At 37.9% G+C, this 16,312-nt stretch overlaps 1 protein-coding gene across 1 annotated transcript in view; it reads left to right on the forward strand.

The window, feature by feature from the left end:
- The first annotated feature begins 346 nt into the window (after nt 1-346).
- Nucleotides 347-16,312, forward strand: part of GRIN2B (glutamate ionotropic receptor NMDA type subunit 2B) — a 309,216-nt gene continuing 293,250 nt past the window's right edge. Inside the window, exon 1 of the mRNA XM_039335649.1 lies at nt 347-526. The gene's annotated coding sequence lies outside the window, so the exon portion shown is untranslated. The remainder of the gene's footprint in view (nt 527-16,312) is intronic.

The following is a 16,312-nucleotide window of genomic DNA, read 5'->3' on the forward strand; positions in this document are numbered from 1 at the left end:
TCCTCTCAGACCGACCCTCTCCCCTCTTTTCCCTTCAGGAGGGGGCTCTTGGAGAATTATCATGCTTCGCGGAGGACCAAAATCTACCCTCGCGGCAGCCCAACTCAGCCTGTTTTGCTAAGCTTCAAGGAATATATTTCTTCTAATCATCGGCATCAATAGAAGAATCGTCACTGTGGTATTCTCGCATTCCTTCTCTTCCTTCCTTCCTTCTTTAAAAAGAGAAAATGGAATGATCTCTCTGGATCCCGCTTATTTCGAGTTTCCTCTCTACTGGGTCAGATTCATCTTCGAAGGCAATATCTTGCTTTGCCTTTGCACCACTTCCAGACGCAAGATTGCCAGCGTCGAGGCGTCTTGCAAGAAAACGGTTTCTATGTGCATCTGGCATCGCCCCTTCCCCATTTGCTCCCCAATCCTCATTCTTCTTTATGTGGATATGCAAGCAAGAAGAGGAGACTGGATATTCCCAACATGCTCACTCCCCTAATCTGTCCGCCTAGAGGTTCTGCTTCTACAAATCAAGGTAGGAGATTTTGTTCAGGGTGGGGTGGAGGTTGCTAAATATTCCCCCCCCTCTCTCTTACACACACACTATAGAAAAGCCACTCGTGTTTTAAGCAACTAATGTTGTACTGGTAGCACAGACCAACCGCTGGAATTCTCACAAAAGAGCCAGAGACGCTGTTTGAAATGAGATTCGGTTTTAAGGAGTCATTCAGACATGTTGATTCCTCCCTTCCCTGGCTCGTCAGAAGAGCAGGGGGAAAAGAGACACGAGCTTATTCCCTCCCTTCTCCACCTGATACGACAGTGCTTTCGTGCTTCTAAAAGGAGGCGGAGGTGGGGCAGGAGGCAACGGATCAGGGGAGGGCAAAGATGGAGCTTCGCTACCTCTCTGTCAAAATGGTCTTGACCAGCCTCTTCTCTAGCTCGGGTGTTACAGCCTGGCCATTTGGGAATATGCAACATGGTGGTGTTCTGCAAAGAGACTGTCTTCTAGTCCAAGTGCAAGCAGGCCCTGGAGCATTAGGCAAGCCAGATACAATGAAGCTGCCTTCGCAAAGGTTAGTTGTAGCGAGTACTGGCCAGCCAGTCCCAAGAGAAGCAGAGGGGGCTGCTGCTGTGTAGGCAGCCGCTGTCTGTTTGCAGGTGGAGGGCTATCTGAAGTCTAAGCACGTTAGGGGACCTCTACCCCCCCCCCCGCGCTTTATCCCAAGGCAAAACCTGCACCTGCCATTCTCCTCCTGAGTGATGCTGGAGGATTTAGCCACGTTGCCTTCTCGTTTCTTGGCGCGAGCCATGCAGTTTTTCCTTCCCTTCTTCTCTCCCTCCGTGTCTGCCTCGCTTTCGCACACATACTGTACACCCACCCTAATTTTTCAGCAAACTGCTACTCATGGGATGCAAAATGGCTATCTTCTTGCTCGATTGTGCCTGCCTGCGCGACATAGACTGCTAAATGCAGGACTGAAATTGGGCACGCCAGTCTAGGGGTAAGATGGTGGCAAGACAAAGGCGGGCGAGTTCTCTTGTGAGTGGGTGTGGATGCACTTCCAAAATCGTATGAAAAATGGGAATCGTGGTGTTTGGTTTCAGCCCCAATCGTTCCGACCGGTGACCCTTCTGGTCGGTTATATTGCCGTTAGAACCTCCTGTGAGCACGCCACTATAGGAACCCCCCCCCCCCTCTTCACATCGCGAGGTGCTGAATTGTTTCTACCTGGGATTCTGTAAGGATGGATCCCTCACTGGGCTTAGAGGCAACCTCTGGATCACTCACCAGATGGTCCTAAATAGCTTCCCGGAAGATTTCACGCCAAGAGTGACCCTCTTCCACTCCCAACTTCCGAGAAGCGGCCCAGAACGGCTGCCGGTTTGCCAGGAGATGGTGGCCAATAACGGGACGCGAACGATCCGGGAAGTAAGGTGCGGGGAAAGGGGTGAGAGGTGATGGCTCTCTCCATGATCACCACACCCCTTTAGGCTCTCGAGCCTTCCGTCTCCGAAACAGGTGGAAGGACCTGCCCCCCCGTAAAACCAAGGGCAGTTGGGAGATCGCCGAACAGCCCCTCCCCAGACTAGAAAAGGACCCCGTTTGCCTTGCAATCCTTCCCAGAGGCAGGCAAGGGGGGCCCTGCCAGAAATGCCGAGAGAGCGCAAGGAATGTACCGCCTTGGCACCGTTTCTTTCCTATCCTCCCGGCTCCGCTGTGGTTGTAAGGAGAGGCGAGGATGACGGTCCTTCTCAGCGCGAGAGAGGTCGGTGCGAGGTAGAATCCCACCACCACCACCACCGCCGCCGCCAGCCACGTTCGCCTGGCGCTTCTATAAATAGCTCAGGATCTCGGTGACATCTACCTACGTTCCCCTTCCGCGAGTGGGAGTCTAAAGTTTACCTGCGCTGGGAGAGTGCGCGCGCGTGTGAGCGAGGGGCGGAGCCAAGAGGCCGGGGCAAAGGGTGTGTGGAAGAGCGGCTTCTGAAGGGGTGGGGATTTCCAGCACACTCGCTAGAGTTAGGGCGACAGGTGCGTGCCTGGAGCGCGGCTATCGGCACTCCCTCCCTTCCGCTGGCTTGCAGCACAACTTGCCAGCCGAGTGGAGGAGGGCGCACCTTCTCGTCCTGCCTCCCCCCCCCCAACAGATGTGACTGTTGGGGACAACGGGCAGCAAAAAAAAAAAAAAAAAAAAAAAAAGGCGCTTGGTTTCTCTCAGGCGTTCCTTCGCAAAGGCAGCTCGCCACAGAGTTCCAGTCGGCAGAGTGGGCAGAAGAGCTCGCGTCTTTCGGATCGATCAAGGCTAAGAAGATTTTTTTTTCCCCCCCCAGCGCCTCTTGAACGGGTGGGATGGCATTTATCGGGGGCGCGCGTGCGCGTGCGCGTACGTGCCAGCGTTGGGTCGAGTGGGCGCGGAGAGCTTTTCCTCCTGTGGCTGTTTCGGTAGAGCGAGACAAGGTTCCCTTCTTCCGATGCAGCCAGTTTAGCGGTGCTCCTGTCTGCAAACTTTCCTCGTGCCTCTCGCTGGGGATGCTGGAAATTCTCACCTACGAGGCTTGAGACGCTGCTTTTCTACTCTCGCTCCCAAGGACAGTTATCAACATTTCCATGGGAGACTTAAAGCCGTTTCGTGTACAATTGTCTGCGCAGCTTAGAATGAAATTCTTTCCAGCATTTCCATTTTAGAACAAAAAATCGATATAAATCTTAAAATGTACATGGAATGTATATTTGTTTTAGGGAGTCTTCAAGCACAATATTTTTTCTTCAATTCTCGAGCATCACCTGGAAATGGAATGGACAATTACTAAAGCCACGTCACTTTTTTTTTCAACACTGATGTCACCCACACATTCACAAAAACAGTGTAAGAAAACCAGCATAGGAAGTTCCAAATGGATCATGTGCATGATATAAGAACATATTTTTCACTGATGTTTCCCACAACTTTCATTCATAGCACCAAATGACAAATTGGAAGAAATCAGACTGAAAGGTGACCAGGGCTTTAATTGTGAGAATTTGACTGGATTCCTCCAGATCCCAAACCTAACATTGGCAGAGAAACATCTCCACAACCTCTTCCATTGATTTGGAGTGTATTCAGTAGCCATGGCTTTTAAACAAAGCATACCTGTATGGCAGGAGTGGGAAGGAGTGGGGGGGGGGGGGTTGGGGTAATGAAGAATTAGGCCTAGGGCATAGAAGAAGCTGTAGTGTCACGTTTTCTCTGCATTTAATTCTGCTTTTCAATATTTTCATAAAATACTGTATACAGTATATTCATCACTTTTCATTCTAGTTTATACTACCACTTTATTATTGTGATGATATTTTAATCTAAAATATTACAACAAAGCTAACCAACACAAATTAACAATGGTCACAGAACAAATTATAAGATGGGCTTGGAATACTTTGGGGAACAAGGCTTTTAAAAGAAAGGTATCACACCATATCTATTCTTGAGCTCTGGAACTATTTCACAAATAGGGTTTCTTTCTTCTTTAACCCCATCTAAAGATTACTCTTTTAAAAATAACATTTATAAACTGAAGACCTTCAATTTTAAAAACACACCTAGCTAGCAGAGGATATCCCCCAATGCAAGATGAATTGTGGTTAAAAAATGTCTTAATTCACAGCAAACTGTGATAATGGATTGGAAGAGAATGAGAAAGTTAAAAAAAAAAATCTTTACCTGGGTAACCCTTAATCTAGCAGAAATTTTCAGAAAGCCAAGATGGGGTAACACAGTTGTGAGCTGCTATTATACTAAAATGATAGTGTGAATAAATGTGTGATACTTCTAAGAGCTATAAACAAAAACGTTACCAACTCAGAATACAGAATGAACATCTGAAATACATTAGGGATTTATTAAAGTTAATTTTAAAGTTATAGTTAAATTCATAGAAATAGAACACAAATGTTGCCACTGTGAAACTCAAAGATACATTTGATGGAATTCAGTAAAGCTTTCTGTGATATAATTTATATCCTCAGAGACAGATTTACAGGATAAATATACTGAAATATATACATATATGTACAAACTTTCAGATACATAAGTTATCTTTAAAAATATTGATTGATTGACATATCAAAAGATATATACACCAATGTGTGATATATACACATTGAAGTATGGGTTTCTGTGTGTGTGCACGAGCACACACACACACACACACACACACAGATATAAATAACACACATCTTGGGTTATCATATAAAAACACAAATTAATTACCAGATAAAAATAGTTTAGAAATATAATAGAAACATGCAGTACTTGTATACACCCACAGCTTGTCAATTACACTCTGTTAAAGAAACACGTATAGAATTGTAAATAGACATATATGATACATACAGTTGTGCAGTGGTGGGATTCAAATATGTGAACAACCAGTTCTCTGTGTGGATGCTGATTCTGAAAGTCCATTCTGGGCCTGGGCAACAAAAAATTAGCTGTCGATTTTGCCAAACTGGTGTGAACTGGTTGAATCCCACCACTGCAATCATGTAATTATAGGAAGCATATCGTGCACATTTAAGGCTTGGCTTTGAATATATAAAGTATTAATAAGATAGTGGTTTAAAATTTATGCAGTTTTTTTCTTCTCTCCCTATGAGGAGAAATAGTAATTATATAGTTCTCATATACAGGAGTCATTTCAACGTAGGAAAACATATAAACATAAAACCAACATATACATACTTAATTTTAAGAATGTGTGTGTATGTGTGTATACAGCTAGTCCTTATGATTGTTTGTTTAATGATGGTTTAAACTTATGATGGCCTTGGAAAAAGTGACTTACAACCTGTCCTCTAAGTTACAACCATCGCCCCACTCGTAAATTTACATAAATAGGGGAGAGTAAAGTGTACTGGATATGTTCACCACTTTGAGTTATTTGTAAAAATAATAAAGGCAGGATACAAACAAAAAAAATAAAACAATTGCAATTTGGGTGTTTGGCAACCAGCTGGTATATATGGGAGGAAAATTAATTTGCTTAATGACTGTTTCACATAACAACTATGTGATTCACTTAATGACTGTGATAAAAATAGTTGTAAAATTGGATCTGGGCTTGTGATGACTCACTGAATAACTTCATCACTTGAGCCCAAATAGATTTCATTCTAGAAATTAGGTTTGTTCTGGGAGTGAATTTAAGTAAACATACAGGGTGACTAGTATAGGGATGCATAATGAAAGATATTGAAGCTCCACGACCTAGCAGATCATACATTTGCTCATAAATCTAATTGATGTATAGAAATTTCCACACATAGAAAAAAGAAAGCATGGTAAGCAGTCTTAAGTTACTAATTGTTTACTATTGTTCCATCTATTCTGGATGTTCTAGATGCCTTTTTAGCTACAAAAACCACATGAAATGTTTATATTTTCTTTATAAAGAACAATTATTCATTTAGGAAGAAGGGTAAAAATCAGGTGCAGATTGAAATATCTATTTAATACAGCCATGTATATTCTCTTCCGTGTAGATGTCATATGTAATATACTTTCATAGTTGTACATTTTTGGGTAAATTATTTTCTTTCATAAACCTCTGCAAATCAAATTTCCAGATATCCTCTACTTGAATTCCTCCCCCCTCATCTCTAAAAATATGTGAAAAATTATGTGATCCACTTCATTTTTTTAAATCTACCTCTGACACCTGGAGACAAGCTCTGTCCAGAGAGAAATAATGTTAACTGGATGATAGTTATATTTTGCTAAGTTTATGCAGGTAGATGGTCACTGCATTTCTTGCTCAAGTGTGCTTTACTTGTTCTCCTTTTGGGCAATGTTTGGCAAATTAGATTGGCTATGTGTGCAAATCTTATGATAAAGATTATTAAAAAGTTTTAAGTCCGATACTATGATTCAGACCTTGCCACAGCTTGTGGTTTATTATATACAATCATGCCCCAACAACAGCATTCTATTCTGTTCATTTTATGACATTTTAATCTTACCTCCAGGCCTTACATTATTGGGTGAACTGGTTTTAAAGTGTTATTTTTCCCTTGAGTTGGTGCTATCCCACCGCTTAAAGATGTGTAAAGTTTTGCAATTATTTTGGAGATCATCCATTAATTTGAAGGCATAGTTAGGCGACAAATTTTTAGTATAATCAGAGTTATGTTTGGAAAATTTATTATTAATATAAATTATACAGTGATAATTGTATGGCTTTTACATTAATAATTTATTTATTGATTTATGTAATTTATACATTATTCCAATCAACAAAGTATTCTGAGGGGCTCAAATACCTCACTCAGAAATTAGGTTAAAAGGACATAATAGCAATGACAATAATAATTAAATTAAAAAAAAAAACCCACTAGTAAACAGCCCTGGGAAATCCAATATCAATGAACGTTCCTTGCAGGAGGAACTACTCCTTCTTTCGGAGAGGAGACGCAGATGCTCACTCTCCCATCTTGTTTCCAAGCTAACATTCACTGCAGCCATTTCTCTCTGCAACATCTGCCCTCCCCGTTAACACTTTGTTTTTGAGAACCTTTCATACTGATCTTCTCCATTCCCTCCTGCCTTTATTACCACCCACTCGGCAAGCTTTCAACAAGGAAGACAGATGAAACTTTCCCCATATTTGTCAGTTTTATTTATTTATTTATTAGATTTTTTTTTCATATGCAACTCAAGACAGCAAAAATTAATACTCCTTTCTTCTCCTATTTTCTCCAAATTAACCCTGTGAAGTGAGATGAGTTGAAAGAAAATGACTGGCCCAAAGTCATCCAGCTGGTTTTTCATGCTTCAGGCAGGACAAGAACTCACAGGTTTCTTAGTTTCAAGGCCATCCCCTTAACCCCTACACCAAAGTTGCTTTCTCTTCCTCCTGCCTGAAGTAAGAAAAGGTATTTTTGTCTAGGAATTAGTTACTTTTTCCTTTGGATCTCTACATGACCTACCACGTAGCACATCAGTTCTGTCTGCCTCCCTCCTGTCTGGGGCAATGTCTTCACTGGTGTCATCCCATGTATTCCATTCTTTCACAGTGTTTTCACTTGGGAAATATCCAAAAGGTATTTGCAGAAGCAACTGTGAAATAAGTCTAAGGAAAGTCATGCACTGTCTAGAAATGAGATCCACCTTATTTCTGTTGTGATGCCCAGATTGGTGCTTATTTCTTTCATTGGCTGATGACATGTGGAAAAGGGATGGTCCAAAACTAAAGAATAAAGTCTGTAACAGGAGAAAACCTTTAACACTCTATAAAGAATGGCACTCTCAAATATGGATATCATTTGGCTGGGCCTGGAAGAGAAGTAAGAGAGGCAGATCTAACTTCCCTCCAAGGTAATGTAAGATAAAGCCTAACAAAATGGTGTCAAAATAAGGGTAAAATACTACTTCAGTGTAGGTGCAACTAAGGAATGATTAGTTTTGTCTCATTCATGAGCTAGGGATGAGATAAGTACAATGTCATGGGGATCGGAAAGGGGAAAAAGAGAAATTGCAGGATATGCCCTGGTTAGATGCAAAACACACAATAGCCAATTGCTCTTGCCTACTTGTTCTGTTTGCAGTTAATCTTGCTACCTCTGTGCCCCTGACAAAACCCCAACCATCTTGTTGTTAACTTAATCTACTGCTCTTTTTCCCCATGTAGGCAACATTTCCAACTCCTGGCCTTTCCTTGCCTTTTTCATATCCTGTCATCCATCTCTCCCCTCTGCCTATTCCCCACAGTGTATATACAGTTTTTAATTAAATATATAAACACATTTTCTCTGTCTATTAACATACAAGAGAGTTATTACGGAGTTCTGGCACCTTTTTTGGATGGAACCTTGTAGGGTAGGCAAGGTGGGTTGTATGACGTGTGTGAGTTCCGGCACCTTTTTTTTTTTTTAGAAAAAAAAAGCATTGTGTATGTATGTATGTATGTATGTATTAGAAAAAAAGCATTGTGTATGTATGTATGTGTGTATGTATATATGTATATGTATGTATGTGTATATATATATATATATATATATATATATATATATATATATATATATATATATATATATGTTTGTTTTCTGAGGTTTTCGCGGGTGTTTGTATGTAGGTCTTTGGTTATTCAGGTTTTCTCCCGTGTAAAATTGGAAGTGTCTTGGTGATGTTTCGACGAAGTCCCATTCGTCATCTTCAGGCTGGTGTTTTTGGCTTCGTGCTCCTATATATACATTTATTATCATACATGAGGAGGATTAGAAAATATATATTCTCTTGGATTAAATAATTTGAAATGAAAAGTTACATATATATGTATATGTATATATATATATGTGTGTGTGTGTGTGTGTGGAGAGAGAGTATATATGTTGTATGTATGTATGTTCAAGTTTTATATAGCTTATATAGTTAGTCATTTAGATTTACTTAGCTTTCCTAAACTATAAATCCTTTCTCTCTACCACGCTTATGCCTGTCTGTCTTTGATATATTCATTTTGAGAACTAATATTTTTGTGCTTCAATTCCTTCAAGAGACTGTAGTATACAATGTGAGAGTTATGCCATGGAATTATTTTTGCATTATGACAGATTCTAAGACATATTTTAATATGCATGCTATTTGATGTAAACATGGCCATCCACTTGGGTTGGATGTGCATTCGGGCCTCCTTCTTTTGTATGCAGCTGCCTATTAACTTCTAACTCCTACATTGTACGATTATGTTTTTTTTTTTTAAAGTGGTACAGTCTGCTCTTGTTCCTCTGTTTATAGGATAGCTTTGTTCATTACCTTTATAAGGAAGAAGGCATTGCCAGATAAATCTGTCTTTGGTGAGACTGAATTATCTGGCTGCTACCCAGGCAAACTGCCCCATCTGTTAACATGCTGTGAATATGAACAAAGACCCCAATTATTAGAGCAATGAAATTCAGGACAGTCTGCTCTCTGAACATTTTGCTTTTTGCTTGGGCCAAGAATCAAGAGAACATGAGCCCAGCCAGAGGAATGTTGCACATTGATTTAGGTGAACGCTCTGAATTGAATTGGGAAGGATAACAGGCATCAGATTAGCAGTGAACCAAAAATTACTTTTTGTTATATATCCATTTTATTTTACAGTGAGATTCCAAGACTTCCTCCAGTAGTACAACTTTCAGGGTATCAGATTCAAATTATTCAGGGTTTGTTATGCAAATTCATCTTTCTCAGTTTGCATTATAGAAAAACAGTTACATTGCTACTGTCTACATTACATTCCTCTATACACAGATTTTTACAATTGTCATAAGCTCTCATTTTTGGTTCCTGGCAAGGGTTGTGGAAAGATGGAAAAAAACTGAGAAACCATGTTATAACTGAGGACCAGAATTTTTAGAAAAAAGAGATTCTTGAGTGATATTTAAACAGTAGCACGCAACTCAAGGGCTAGAGAATACATTTATATCTTTCAGTTTTGCCCTGCTTGTATATATAATACAGGAAGACATGTGTACATTATTTTTGGTCCAGTAAAGACAAAGTGGTGAAGATCTTATGAAATATCATACATCCCGGTGACCTTGTATCTTTCTTACAAGGCTCAATAGAATAAGAATATTTCACAAGTGCGTTGCATCAGTGCAATTATTATGAATATTATGTGTTTCTATTTGCCTTTAGGCAGAATTGAACAGTTCAAAGTCATACTGAAGGATTTTTTTTTTAAAAAAATATTCCTATAGTTGGTAAAGAGAATAATAAAATATTTTGAGGGTCAGCATGAATATTCATCAGCAGTGCTTATGTACATAAGTGATATTTTTCTTATGTATCTTACTTTGTATGCGATAAAGCTAAAGGCTGAAAGAAGTACAAGCTTGGCTCAATCTATCAGCCAGAAAAGGAGCTGTTGCCCCAATAACTGTTTTTCTCCTCCCATTGCAATATCATGCCCAAATTTATTTTGTAGGAAAATGCATATGATAAGATTTGCATAGAATCTTAAATAATAATGAACAAGTGCATTCCAGAAGAATTCTTTACAGAAAGGATAAACATTCTGTAGCCCTACAGATATTGGACTGTACTTTCTATAATGATTAATATTATCCATGCTGACTAAGGCTAATGAAATGGTAGCTGGAGGGCTATGGGATATAGGTTTTTTTGCTCCACAAGACTAATGGGAATACCGGAGACTTATGATATCTTTCTGTTTATTATATGCACCAGTTTCCAAGAGGGAACTCCTAACATGAGGTTGCCTTATGTTAAATCAATATCATTTTAAAGCCCTCAAACAAAGATCTAGTTCAGATTCTGCTTTTGTATAACTTGTGGAATCAGTGCAATCCAATATAACTGGTTGATTTTTAAAAATTGAATCTATATTTGAGTAGGGCTACTAATGGGAGGAACAAACAGTGGTCCATTTATTTATTAATTGTATTTCTATACTACCACCCTTCCCAAGGACACCTGCTGAATTACAACTTTATCCTGCAAGCAATAGTATAAAAATGTGTCCATATTTTCCAAACTATCATTAAACATTGAATTAATTAAATATTAATTCAATTAATATTAATTGGATATTTATTACGTATAAAATGGGTGGCCATACAAATCTTTTAACAAATAATAATTAATAAAAATGATTATAGCCCTATAAAATATTGGAAGATATCTTAAACATCTTAACCAATTAAAAGCTCTCACAGCCTTTCTGAATGCCAGGAGACAGAATGACATATAATCTTGTGAGAGCTTCTTCTAAAGGTGTTTTGATCAATCTAGAGCATGCAACACTGTGAATATAAGCTCTTACTGGTCAGTTTGTGAATATAAGCTCTTACTGGTCAGTTTGCGGGCTGCTGCTTTTTTTGCACCATCTTGTACTATCTGCAGCTTCTGGGGTGTCTTCAAATAGCCCCACAAAATGTTGCAATAATATTTAAACATTTAAAGAAAGAGACAGAAAGAGAGAGAATGCAAAATTATGTCTTTAGTAGTTATCTTTATTGTACAATAAAATTGTGGTAGAATTACATGAAAATTATATGAAATTATTTCCAGTGGCTGCAACTTACTAAACATCAAACTCATTTCTATATTCATAATATAACCTTTCTTTTAGCTCTATGTGCCTATGAAAAATTTTTTATTGCACTTTTAGTCCCTTTTGCACTGCATTAGGTATAATACCAGATTTATTCATATCCTATTTACTGATATTACTAACTAGTACTGGCATATTGTGACCCAGAAAAAAACAATAAAGAATTAAAAAGTAGAGATATGACAGCTAATTAGTGTACTGTAGTTATTTATTACAAATCTGTATTAAAATATAATACAAGGTATATGTTATATGCAATGATAGAGAATGAAACATTTGCATAAGCCATAGAAAAATGAACAGGTATAGAAAATAATGCTCTGTTATTTTTCTATAATATAAGCTATAACATAAATACATTAATACATTTCCTTTTTTCTTTTTGCAATATATATATATATATATATATATATATATATATATATATATATACACGCTAAAAATAGAAGACTGATTCCTGGGTGTGTACATATTAAAAGACAAAAAATGTGATCACCAGGAAAAACAAACAATAAAGGATTGGCCGGCCGGGACCTATCACGAGGTCCAGGAGCCGAGCGCAGATGCTGTTGCATTTATAAGCAAGCTCTCCCATCGACCTGCTTATACCCTGACGATGATGGCAGTTTTAGGCCATCGAAAGCTTGGTTTTATTTATTAAAACTTTATTGTTTGTTTTTCCTGGTGATCACATTTTTTGTCTTTTAATATATATATTTGTCTTGACAGGTTTCTAAACTGAGAGTCAAATCTACTGTTAGATCTTTGTCTAGCTAGCAGCAGGGTGTTCAAAGTTGCATTGATAGATGCCAGTTTTTTGTGCATGGATTCATTTGCATAGGGAGTAGCCTGTTTATTTTGCAAAGGTAGCAAAAAAGCATTGCTGCCAGATGAAGAAGAAATCCTGTTAGTAGATGAATGGACAATGTGCCTCTGATGGAATAACTAATACTACTAAGTTTTGTAATGACTAATCAGGTTTGGCAACTGAGTTTGTTGTAGAGTCTAATCTCTCTGGATTTGCTTCTCCGTTAAATAACCAATCAGTGCAAATGTGTAGCCTGTTAAGTTTTCTACATAATTAAAATTATCACTTACTCATTGGAAACAAGACGGATGAGATAACTCAGACAAACATTGGTTGCGCATAGATTAGTGTACATAAATTGCTACTGTACTCCTATTCCTTCTTACACTCCCTTCTGCTAGAATTTTGGCTTTGTTGGTTTGCATAGATACATAGTGATTTTATTAACATGGTAGCACAAAATGAAGATTTCAGACAAAGCAGAAAACCAGGATATGCATGCTATTATCCAACCTGTATATGGTTAAAATAACCTTCTTTTCTCTTGCAATATAATCTTACACATACTTTCTAAGAAGAAAATCCCACAGGTTTCAGAGTGGCTGATACCTAAATAACTGTGAATAGGACTGCAACTTCAGCTCAAAATAGGATTTATCGAGATTGAAAACAATCTCAATAATTCTTATTTGTTAACACCAGAATGTTATTCTGGTCTGGACCCTTTCTGACTACCTGGAGCCGGGGTTCCAAGTATTACAGTGTCTTCAATGTAATGTGGAAACTGCATTTTAAACTGCCACCTGCCTCTCTCAGCAAGGTGTTACGTGCTAAGAATATTATAAAAAATAGTGTGTTTCCTTTATTCTGTTCTTCGTTGATTCATTCACTTTTTGAAGACTATTTTTGCAAGTTAGTTAATAAACTTACTATAACTTATCATAAACCTATCTGTTCATTAACATTTTTTTAAAAAATGTCACATTTAATATATAGCAAATATTTCCAGATTATCTTTTGTTGTGTTTTTTCTTATCACATTCACAAAATTTTATAGGAGGTCCAAGCTATTGTGGTAATCATCGTGAAGAATATGTGATGTAGGATATTGATACATTTGCATGTATTTAAATAAAATAAACTATTTCAGTCTTTGCTGGCATTTTAAAATTTCTCAAACAGCTCATGTAAAAGTATAGGAAATATTGTAGTCCTTCATTTTTTATCTTTCTGTTAAGGGCAGATTCACCCCTTGCAATAACAACCAGCTGTATTTTTGCTCCACTACAATCAGCATTTATTTAATTCACATTTGAAAGCATATAAGTATTACTTTCAAAGCACAAATATTAATTTGGTTAAGGGCTGCCAATGTCTTAAGGTGTAGGAGAGAAGAATTTGTTCACAAAGGGTGTGCAATATGGGACTGTGTGCTGTAGTCCTGCAGTTTTTATTCTCTGTTCTGTATAGTTAAGAAGAAGCATGTCTTCCAACTATGCTACAATAGAGGACAACCACTATTCTGCATTTGGTATGTACTAAGAAATATTGCCTTAGCAGTTATAGTGGTGATGAAATTGTTGGCTATGTTTGTAGACTTATTTTTGTATCCTAGAGGAATGTTGTTGGCAGAAATATATCGATGCTTTTGGCTGAACTTTTTACAAGAGTGACAAATAGAAAACATGGATAGATCACCTATTGTGTGAAAAGTTTATCAGTGAAAGGAATGTAATCATATAGAACTTTTTTTAAAAAAAACTTGCATAACAAGTTGCAACAACAAAAAACTAACTAAATATAACTAACTTTCTTTGTTTATATAACTTGATAATTAGCCCAGTGTAAAACTAGCAGTTGCATTCATGTAACACACTAATCATAGTTACTTTTGTTGTGGCTTAGTATGGTGTTTAAATTCTGCCCATTTGTTTACTTGATAGGTTCATGTATTACTATACTGAAATCTAGAAAATAAGTTAATATGAATGCCCAATCTACCCAGAAGATTCTGGAAAAACAGGCAATAAGAAAGATGAGTACAGAAAAGTTTAGTGGCCAACCGCCTGACAAAATTGATAAAGGCTGGTAAGAATTCTGGATTTCTCTCTAATCTCTTTACAAGCAGTGGCTATGGGAGATATCCAGGGCTTTTTTTCTCATAGAATGCCCAGAATGGATGGGCATTCTTTGAGAAAAAAAGCCCTGGATATCTCCCATAGCCTTTTTTGGATGGAACCTTGTAGGGTGGGTTGTATGACGTGTGTGAGTTCTGGCACTTTTTTTTTTTTTTTTTTTTTAGAAAAAAAGCACTGGAGATATCTATATTTTTCTGCATGGTGAGGCTGTTTCTCATGGTGCATGTGTTTTCGTTCTGCTTTGGGTTACATGGGTACAAGGGAAGGGGAGGCACAAGGGAAAGATGAAAGCCAGCAACATTCTCAGCTCTGCCCAACAATCTGTCCCAGGAGGGAACCAAATTTTATCTAGTTCTATTTACTGAGAGTTATCCTTCTGATTGACAACAGACCGAGTAGTAAATTCTCTTTACATAATTTCTTCCTAGCACCTAGGGTCGGAAAGAAAAAAAAAGGGGGAAATTAAATTATATTGTAGTATAGCATATCTATCTCTCTGAATATTTACACACACATGCATATATCAGTAAAGCGGAATTTGTGATTATTGTTCTAAATTGCAATTTATGATTAAGCGATTTCTTAGAATACGTGTGAGGTATTATTATTTTATTTTGTAACAATTATTTTATTTTGTAACTCCAATGTTTACTTTTATTTATTTATTTTCCACATTTCTATCCCACTGTAATTAAAAAACTCTTGATAGCTTCTTCATGTTGTTCCTTCAAGCGTTGATAACATATGCTTATCATACAAAAATTTCCCTGCTGATTCTAATAAAAATATTATTTTGTAAATTTTAGATTTCTAAGAGACCAGTAGAAATTACCACATCTCCTTTTCATTTTGTTAATAGCATTTTGTGATAGCAAGTATTGAATAATAAACATTAATATTTAAAACAAATACTGAAATGGGCAATTTGATTGGCACTTGCTAATTAATATCCACTATTCTGCTTCAGATTTGCTTGATAGACTTCAGGAAAACCGTTACTAGTTTTTTTCTATTATACATATAGTATATTGTTAATTTCAGAGCAATTTCTGAAATTATTTTATGCATATCTTGTGTAAAGGATTGTGATTATTAAATATTTGATGTGGGATTCTTCAATATTACCAGTAGTTCTTGAGTTATGATGCAATTAGGACCTCAATTTCCATCAATGAGCAATGTGGCTATAAAACTCAACATCACATGACCACATTGCTTAAGGATGTCAACCCCAGCACTATTACGATTATTAACTAAATTCTATTGATCATTAGCCAACCCCCCCCAATCTAAGCTATTTCCGGCTTTGTTCCTCCCAGCCCCGACCTTGACTTCTCCAGGATAAGGGACTCCCTCCCTTTCAATCTCCCCATTGGCTATTCCTCCCATCTCTGTCTTTTGGCCATCTTGCATCCTTCTTGGCACTCTGCAGGTTTGGGGCTGCAGGGGCTGCATTATTGCTACTTTGTCATGCCATTGTTTGTAGTCAGTCTTTGTTATCTTCTTGAAGTAGCTAACCAGGTGGTCCACTGTTTCTTCAGCTTTTTTGCTGGCACTTGTCTGTTGCTCTCTTCTCAGTTCGGGCTTCATATGCATTTGTTTTTAAGGCTTGGTCTTGTGTAGACAGAATTAGCCCCTCTGTTTCTTTCCTGCTCTTAGCCATTGCCAGGTCTTGTTGCTACTCTAGTCCATTCTTTCAGCTATGTAATTAATGATTGGAATTGTCCAGGTGTTAATTGCCTTGATGGTATCTCCTCCACTGAGTTTGGACTTT

The sequence above is a fragment of the Crotalus tigris genome, unplaced genomic scaffold, assembly GCF_016545835.1.
Source record: "Crotalus tigris isolate CLP2741 ecotype Arizona unplaced genomic scaffold, ASM1654583v1 scf7180000017644.4837335, whole genome shotgun sequence".
NCBI classification, from domain to species: domain Eukaryota; kingdom Metazoa; phylum Chordata; class Lepidosauria; order Squamata; family Viperidae; genus Crotalus; species Crotalus tigris.